The 8,768-nt window shown below is 58.5% G+C and overlaps 1 long non-coding RNA gene across 1 annotated transcript; it reads left to right on the top strand.

The window, feature by feature from the left end:
- Positions 1–1,530: 1,530 nt before the first annotated feature.
- On the top strand, positions 1,531–5,469 carry LOC140255552 (uncharacterized). The gene is made up of 3 exons (XR_011904500.1): positions 1,531–2,802; positions 2,986–5,064; positions 5,248–5,469. It is a non-coding gene; the product is annotated as an uncharacterized lncRNA (long non-coding RNA).
- The last annotated feature ends 3,299 nt before the right edge of the window (positions 5,470–8,768 follow it).

Below are 8,768 nucleotides of genomic sequence, written 5' to 3'. Positions count from 1 at the left end.
CAGAGGCACGGGGCTGCGAGATGTGGGGTTGGGCTTGCGCCCTCCCTGGAATAATTGGGTCTGGGATCCTGACCGTGGCCTTTGGCCTAGTCGCCCCGCTGCCTGGCGGCTGAGAGTCGTTCCTGCCGCTGGGGGGGAAACTGAGCTCTGTGGCTCCAGGGGTGTTGTCGGCCCGCCTGTAATCAGGGTCTGGGTACGTGAGCCTTTTTGCTCTGCTGGCAGCCTGTGTGGGGTGACCGTCCCCGTTAGCGGGGTGCGTGTCAAGGTGGCCCCGGAGTGGGGGAGAAGGAGCCTCCCTCGGCCGTAGGGACGGGGGCTGCCCTGTAAGTCAGGGAGCGGCTGTGCCCCTGAGTCCCAGGCCCTTTGCGATGGTGGCAGTGACTGAGGGTCCCCTGTAAGCAGGGAAGCAGACTCCTTTAGCCACTGCTTTGTGTGTGCCCAGCTCCATTTGCCCAGTCTGCCCGCCTCCGTGATCCCCTGCAGCGCCGGCTGGAGCCTCCGCAGCGTGCCAGTGAGGTGAGAAAAGCAGCTCTAAGTAGTTTTGGCTGGAATGGACTGGGGAGGGGGGCAATGCATGGACTTGCCCCTTGGCTGGGCAGTCGTGTGCCACGTTCCTGTGATATGTTGGGTTTCGCTGCTTCCCTCAGGTGGCGGAATTGCTGCTGCTCAGGTCTAATGGTGTCGTGCCTCATATTTCAGGATCAGCTACCGAAGAAAGAAGACGTGATGCGGGGAGCCGGGAGGCAGGAGCGAGGAGGAAGAAGAGGACGGGGAAGAGGAGGAAGAAGAGGACGGGGAAGAGGAGGAAGAAGAGGACGGGGAAGAGGAGGAAGAAGAGGACGGGGAAGAGGAGGAAGAAGAGGACGGGGAAGAGGAGGAAGAAGAGGACGGGGAAGAGGAGGAAGAAGAGGACGCAGAAGCCTGCAAACGCGGGGGGGAAAGAGAAAGGCGTTCTGGGCAAAGCACCTCCCTATAGTCACATTTGAATTGAATGTTGCCAGCTCTTTGGGTGACCAGGCTGGCTTTATGCTGGGAGACCTCCCCTGTAAACAGGGCTCGGGTCTTTGCTGTAATTGGCCTTTTGCCTTGGTGCTCCTTTGGCTGCCTGGGGAGCGTGGTCCCCTGTAAGGAGGGCGAGTGCCACCTCTCCGCACCTGAGTGGGAAACGGAGCTCACTGGACCCCGAGGCCACCCTGTAAGCAGGGTAGTGCCTCTTCCCTGCCCCTCCTCCCCCGGCCCCGCAGTGCCGTTGCCTGCTGGTGGCCTGTCAGTGTGCCAGCCCTGTACTCGGGGTGTGTGGCGCGGCATTTGGCCTTTGTCCTTACTTGAGAAGCCCCTTGGCACGTTGAGGTCTGTGGCCTCTGTGCAGCCCTGGGACAGGCCACAGGCTCTTGTGTGTTGCTCGTGGGTGTGGGTTTATTCCTAGGCGTTGGCTGCGCTGCGTTGTCCTTCCCTTCTGGAAAGTTGCGTCTGTGTGTGTGTGTTTCCCCCTTCCCTGTTTGTGTTGCGGAGTGAATGAGCGAGTGTGCTTTCCTCTAGGCCCCCACAGAGATGGCTGCAGCTTAGCTGTGACTTCCCAGGGGGGAATGGAGGACTTGGTTGCATGCCTGAAGGTGAGGGGGGCTCTTGCCCCCCATCTTAGTCCCACGAGCACTGCGAGTGTTCTGTCTGCCCGTTTCCTTTTTTCTTAGTAGAGATCCGAGCCACGTGGTAGCGTTGTGGCCGAGGCCGCCCTGTAGCCAGGGTTTGGGCCTGTCCTTACACGGCCGCCTGTTCTGCTGGCGGCGTGACAGCCCCGTACTCGGGGTGCGTGTCACAAGCTGTGGTGCCCTGAGTCCCCCAAGCGGCCCGCCCCCCCCTGTAACCAGGGCTGGGGAGGCTGCAGCGTTGCAGCCGGCTGCTTTAGTCATCCAGCTGGTGGGGATGACCCCTCCCTGTCCCGTCAGAGGGTGCAGGTTGAGGTTTAGCTTTTGTGTGGTGTGACCTCCCCGCTCGGTGGGTCGAGGTTGTTTCCTAAAGATGGTTGCTAAAGATGGTTGCTTCCTAAAGATGGTTGCTAAAGATGTTTGCTAAAGATGACTGCTAAAGATGTGGTGATGTTCTGCTGCCGGGCGGGCCCGCCTGTAGCTCAGGCGTTGGTGGGAGCTGCGTGCTCCGCGGGGCTTCTTGATGATGGTGAGGTGTGGGGCGCCGTCCTGTAGGCAGGGCTGTGCGTGCCCCCTGTGCTTGGTGAGCTGCTTTCTGAGAGACCCCCTGTACTCAGGCGGGAATGCGGCCCCGGCCTTTCAGAGGCACGGGGCTGCGAGATGTGGGGTTGGGCTTGCGCCCTCCCTGGAATAATTGGGTCTGGGATCCTGACCGTGGCCTTTGGCCTAGTCGCCCCGCTGCCTGGCGGCTGAGAGTCGTTCCTGCCGCTGGGGGGGAAACTGAGCTCTGTGGCTCCAGGGGTGTTGTCGGCCCGCCTGTAATCAGGGTCTGGGTACGTGAGCCTTTTTGCTCTGCTGGCAGCCTGTGTGGGGTGACCGTCCCCGTTAGCGGGGTGCGTGTCAAGGTGGCCCCGGAGTGGGGGAGAAGGAGCCTCCCTCGGCCGTAGGGACGGGGGCTGCCCTGTAAGTCAGGGAGCGGCTGTGCCCCTGAGTCCCAGGCCCTTTGCGATGGTGGCAGTGACTGAGGGTCCCCTGTAAGCAGGGAAGCAGACTCCTTTAGCCACTGCTTTGTGTGTGCCCAGCTCCATTTGCCCAGTCTGCCCGCCTCCGTGATCCCCTGCAGCGCCGGCTGGAGCCTCCGCAGCGTGCCAGTGAGGTGAGAAAAGCAGCTCTAAGTAGTTTTGGCTGGAACGGACTGGGGAGGGGGGCAATGCATGGACTTGCCCCTTGGCTGGGCAGTCGTGTGCCACGTTCCTGTGATATGTTGGGTTTCGCTGCTTCCCTCAGGTGGCGGAATTGCTGCTGCTCAGGTCTAATGGTGTCGTGCCTCATATTTCAGGATCAGCTACCGAAGAAAGAAGACGTGATGCGGGGAGCCGGGAGGCAGGAGCGAGGAGGAAGAAGAGGACGGGGAAGAGGAGGAAGAAGAGGACGGGGAAGAGGAGGAAGAAGAGGACGGGGAAGAGGAGGAAGAAGAGGACGGGGAAGAGGAGGAAGAAGAGGACGGGGAAGAGGAGGAAGAAGAGGACGCGGAAGCCTGCAAACGCGGGGGGGAAAGAGAAAGGCGTTCTGGGCAAAGCACCTCCCTATAGTCACATTTGAATTGAATGTTGCCAGCTCTTTGGGTGACCAGGCTGGCTTTATGCTGGGAGACCTCCCCTGTAAACAGGGCTCGGGTCTTTGCTGTAATTGGCCTTTTGCCTTGGTGCTCCTTTGGCTGCCTGGGGAGCGTGGTCCCCTGTAAGGAGGGCGAGTGCCACCTCTCCGCACCTGAGTGGGAAACGGAGCTCACTGGACCCCGAGGCCACCCTGTAAGCAGGGTAGTGCCTCTTCCCTGCCCCTCCTCCCCCGGCCCCGCAGTGCCGTTGCCTGCTGGTGGCCTGTCAGTGTGCCAGCCCTGTACTCGGGGTGTGTGGCGCGGCATTTGGCCTTTGTCCTTACTTGAGAAGCCCCTTGGCACGTTGAGGTCTGTGGCCTCTGTGCAGCCCTGGGACAGGCCACAGGCTCTTGTGTGTTGCTCGTGGGTGTGGGTTTATTCCTAGGCGTTGGCTGCGCTGCGTTGTCCTTCCCTTCTGGAAAGTTGCGTCTGTGTGTGTGTGTTTCCCCCTTCCCTGTTTGTGTTGCGGAGTGAGTGAGCGAGTGTGCTTTCCTCTAGGCCCCCACAGAGATGGCTGCAGCTTAGCTGTGACTTCCCAGGGGGGAATGGAGGACTTGGTTGCATGCCTGAAGGTGAGGGGGGCTCTTGCCCCCCATCTTAGTCCCACGAGCACTGCGAGTGTTCTGTCTGCCCGTTTCCTTTTTTCTTAGTAGAGATCCGAGCCACGTGGTAGCGTTGTGGCCGAGGCCGCCCTGTAGCCAGGGTTTGGGCCTGTCCTTACACGGCCGCCTGTTCTGCTGGCGGCGTGACAGCCCCGTACTCGGGGTGCGTGTCACAAGCTGTGGTGCCCTGAGTCCCCCAAGCGGCCCGCCCCCCCCTGTAACCAGGGCTGGGGAGGCTGCAGCGTTGCAGCCGGCTGCTTTAGTCATCCAGCTGGTGGGGATGACCCCTCCCTGTCCCGTCAGAGGGTGCAGGTTGAGGTTTAGCTTTTGTGTGGTGTGACCTCCCCGCTCGGTGGGTCGAGGTTGTTTCCTAAAGATGGTTGCTAAAGATGGTTGCTTCCTAAAGATGGTTGCTAAAGATGTTTGCTAAAGATGACTGCTAAAGATGTGGTGATGTTCTGCTGCCGGGCGGGCCCGCCTGTAGCTCAGGCGTTGGTGGGAGCTGCGTGCTCCGCGGGGCTTCTTGATGATGGTGAGGTGTGGGGCGCCGTCCTGTAGGCAGGGCTGTGCGTGCCCCCTGTGCTTGGTGAGCTGCTTTCTGAGAGACCCCCTGTACTCAGGCGGGAATGCGGCCCCGGCCTTTCAGAGGCACGGGGCTGCGAGATGTGGGGTTGGGCTTGCGCCCTCCCTGGAATAATTGGGTCTGGGATCCTGACCGTGGCCTTTGGCCTAGTCGCCCCGCTGCCTGGCGGCTGAGAGTCGTTCCTGCCGCTGGGGGGGAAACTGAGCTCTGTGGCTCCAGGGGTGTTGTCGGCCCGCCTGTAATCAGGGTCTGGGTACGTGAGCCTTTTTGCTCTGCTGGCAGCCTGTGTGGGGTGACCGTCCCCGTTAGCGGGGTGCGTGTCAAGGTGGCCCCGGAGTGGGGGAGAAGGAGCCTCCCTCGGCCGTAGGGACGGGGGCTGCCCTGTAAGTCAGGGAGCGGCTGTGCCCCTGAGTCCCAGGCCCTTTGCGATGGTGGCAGTGACTGAGGGTCCCCTGTAAGCAGGGAAGCAGACTCCTTTAGCCACTGCTTTGTGTGTGCCCAGCTCCATTTGCCCAGTCTGCCCGCCTCCGTGATCCCCTGCAGCGCCGGCTGGAGCCTCCGCAGCGTGCCAGTGAGGTGAGAAAAGCAGCTCTAAGTAGTTTTGGCTGGAACGGACTGGGGAGGGGGGCAATGCATGGACTTGCCCCTTGGCTGGGCAGTCGTGTGCCACGTTCCTGTGATATGTTGGGTTTCGCTGCTTCCCTCAGGTGGCGGAATTGCTGCTGCTCAGGTCTAATGGTGTCGTGCCTCATATTTCAGGATCAGCTACCGAAGAAAGAAGACGTGATGCGGGGAGCCGGGAGGCAGGAGCGAGGAGGAAGAAGAGGACGGGGAAGAGGAGGAAGAAGAGGACGGGGAAGAGGAGGAAGAAGAGGACGGGGAAGAGGAGGAAGAAGAGGACGGGGAAGAGGAGGAAGAAGAGGACGGGGAAGAGGAGGAAGAAGAGGACGCGGAAGCCTGCAAACGCGGGGGGGAAAGAGAAAGGCGTTCTGGGCAAAGCACCTCCCTATAGTCACATTTGAATTGAATGTTGCCAGCTCTTTGGGTGACCAGGCTGGCTTTATGCTGGGAGACCTCCCCTGTAAACAGGGCTCGGGTCTTTGCTGTAATTGGCCTTTTGCCTTGGTGCTCCTTTGGCTGCCTGGGGAGCGTGGTCCCCTGTAAGGAGGGCGAGTGCCACCTCTCCGCACCTGAGTGGGAAACGGAGCTCACTGGACCCCGAGGCCACCCTGTAAGCAGGGTAGTGCCTCTTCCCTGCCCCTCCTCCCCCGGCCCCGCAGTGCCGTTGCCTGCTGGTGGCCTGTCAGTGTGCCAGCCCTGTACTCGGGGTGTGTGGCGCGGCATTTGGCCTTTGTCCTTACTTGAGAAGCCCCTTGGCACGTTGAGGTCTGTGGCCTCTGTGCAGCCCTGGGACAGGCCACAGGCTCTTGTGTGTTGCTCGTGGGTGTGGGTTTATTCCTAGGCGTTGGCTGCGCTGCGTTGTCCTTCCCTTCTGGAAAGTTGCGTCTGTGTGTGTGTGTTTCCCCCTTCCCTGTTTGTGTTGCGGAGTGAGTGAGCGAGTGTGCTTTCCTCTAGGCCCCCACAGAGATGGCTGCAGCTTAGCTGTGACTTCCCAGGGGGGAATGGAGGACTTGGTTGCATGCCTGAAGGTGAGGGGGGCTCTTGCCCCCCATCTTAGTCCCACGAGCACTGCGAGTGTTCTGTCTGCCCGTTTCCTTTTTTCTTAGTAGAGATCCGAGCCACGTGGTAGCGTTGTGGCCGAGGCCGCCCTGTAGCCAGGGTTTGGGCCTGTCCTTACACGGCCGCCTGTTCTGCTGGCGGCGTGACAGCCCCGTACTCGGGGTGCGTGTCACAAGCTGTGGTGCCCTGAGTCCCCCAAGCGGCCCGCCCCCCCCTGTAACCAGGGCTGGGGAGGCTGCAGCGTTGCAGCCGGCTGCTTTAGTCATCCAGCTGGTGGGGATGACCCCTCCCTGTCCCGTCAGAGGGTGCAGGTTGAGGTTTAGCTTTTGTGTGGTGTGACCTCCCCGCTCGGTGGGTCGAGGTTGTTTCCTAAAGATGGTTGCTAAAGATGGTTGCTTCCTAAAGATGGTTGCTAAAGATGTTTGCTAAAGATGTCTGCTAAAGATGTGGTGATGTTCTGCTGCCGGGCGGGCCCGCCTGTAGCTCAGGCGTTGGTGGGAGCTGCGTGCTCCGCGGGGCTTCTTGATGATGGTGAGGTGTGGGGCGCCGTCCTGTAGGCAGGGCTGTGCGTGTCCCCTGTGCTTGGTGAGCTGCTTTCTGAGAGACCCCCTGTACTCAGGCGGGAATGCGGCCCCGGCCTTTCAGAGGCACGGGGCTGCGAGATGTGGGGTTGGGCTTGCGCCCTCCCTGGAATAATTGGGTCTGGGATCCTGACCGTGGCCTTTGGCCTAGTCGCCCCGCTGCCTGGCGGCTGAGAGTCGTTCCTGCCGCTGGGGGGGAAACTGAGCTCTGTGGCTCCAGGGGTGTTGTCGGCCCGCCTGTAATCAGGGTCTGGGTACGTGAGCCTTTTTGCTCTGCTGGCAGCCTGTGTGGGGTGACCGTCCCCGTTAGCGGGGTGCGTGTCAAGGTGGCCCCGGAGTGGGGGAGAAGGAGCCTCCCTCGGCCGTAGGGACGGGGGCTGCCCTGTAAGTCAGGGAGCGGCTGTGCCCCTGAGTCCCAGGCCCTTTGCGATGGTGGCAGTGACTGAGGGTCCCCTGTAAGCAGGGAAGCAGACTCCTTTAGCCACTGCTTTGTGTGTGCCCAGCTCCATTTGCCCAGTCTGCCCGCCTCCGTGATCCCCTGCAGCGCCGGCTGGAGCCTCCGCAGCGTGCCAGTGAGGTGAGAAAAGCAGCTCTAAGTAGTTTTGGCTGGAACGGACTGGGGAGGGGGGCAATGCATGGACTTGCCCCTTGGCTGGGCAGTCGTGTGCCGCGTTCCTGTGATATGTTGGGTTTCCCTGCTTCCCTCAGGTGGCGGAATTGCTGCTGCTCAGGTCTAATGGTGTCGTGCCTCATATTTCAGGATCAGCTACCGAAGAAAGAAGACGTGATGCGGGGAGCCGGGAGGCAGGAGTATGGAAGCAGTGGGTGCTTTTCAGTGTCTTTTTGTCTTGTGATCAGCTTTTTCTTTGAGATGCATGATTATAATTCTGATTGTTCCGCATTTCCTTTCCTCCCCCCCGTGAATAAAGCTTGTTGTTTTTTTTTTCAAATTGTTTCTCCATTTCTTTTTGAGATTTTTTTAATGCAAGCACATCTGTTGTGGTAGCCTTCATATAGTACATGATATCAAGAAGTAGTAATTCTCTCTCCCTTCCCTGCTTTATCCTTCTTTAGAAAGTGATTTATTCCATAATCTATGGCTGTGGGGCTGTGAGTAATGGGGGTGGTGTTTTGTTTCTCTGTCATGTTGTGGTTCAGTCTGGGAGTTAGTTTAGTTCTATGCAGTTGTTGGCTCATTCTCTTCTTGAGGGAAGCAGGAGAGACTCAGGGATGGTGGGATCAAGTACAACTAGTGGATTAGAGTTAGAAGCAATTTATTAATATAGGCAAATTAAAGGGTAATAGTCAGTAATGGCTATGATACATACACACATATTTATGTGTAACGACTGATGCCCAAGGATTTGCTCAGCCCCCACTGACCAACTTTTCCAGCTTTGCAAATATATTTATAAGCCAGCAGAAGGCATTCTGGGGCAGAGGGCAGGCTTCCTTGAATCGGGTATGAACATGTCAGTATTCTGACACACTATTTTTAAGAATGCTGTCTATATGAATGACTTATGTCTGTTCTGGGGGGAGAAGGCCTGAGACTGGTAGTTTTCGAGACACCAGAAGAGGAAAATCTGCTGATGTCTGTATCGCTCACTCTTATCTGTTTAAGTGGTAGTCCTGTATCCCTGCTTTAATTCTTTTATAGTATAGATTCATGTGTAGTACTCTGGGGAATAGAAGGACATGGAAAGATGAGGAAAGAATGGCCTGTCTACTGACTGAGTTTGGTGCAAGAAGAGGAATATTTTTCCCACCTCAAAAAGTCCACGTACATCTCGGACTGTGCATGTGTAAGGGCAGCGTGACATACCCCTGACAGACTTACGAGTGTGTGGTTTTCCTGAGCCGTGTTGATATGAATCTAGTTTTCAGTTTGCAAGGATCTAGCTATAGAGGCAGTAGAGTAGGCTGCTTTTAATCAGCTTTGGTTGCAGTTTGTTCTCTAAATATGTCCAGTATCCCCAAATGAGTATTTTGGTTCCATGTACCTCTGTAAGATCACTC

The sequence above is a fragment of the Excalfactoria chinensis genome, chromosome 8, assembly GCF_039878825.1.
Source record: "Excalfactoria chinensis isolate bCotChi1 chromosome 8, bCotChi1.hap2, whole genome shotgun sequence".
NCBI lineage: Eukaryota > Metazoa > Chordata > Aves > Galliformes > Phasianidae > Excalfactoria > Excalfactoria chinensis.
This window is presented reverse-complemented; position numbering and strand designations above follow the sequence as displayed.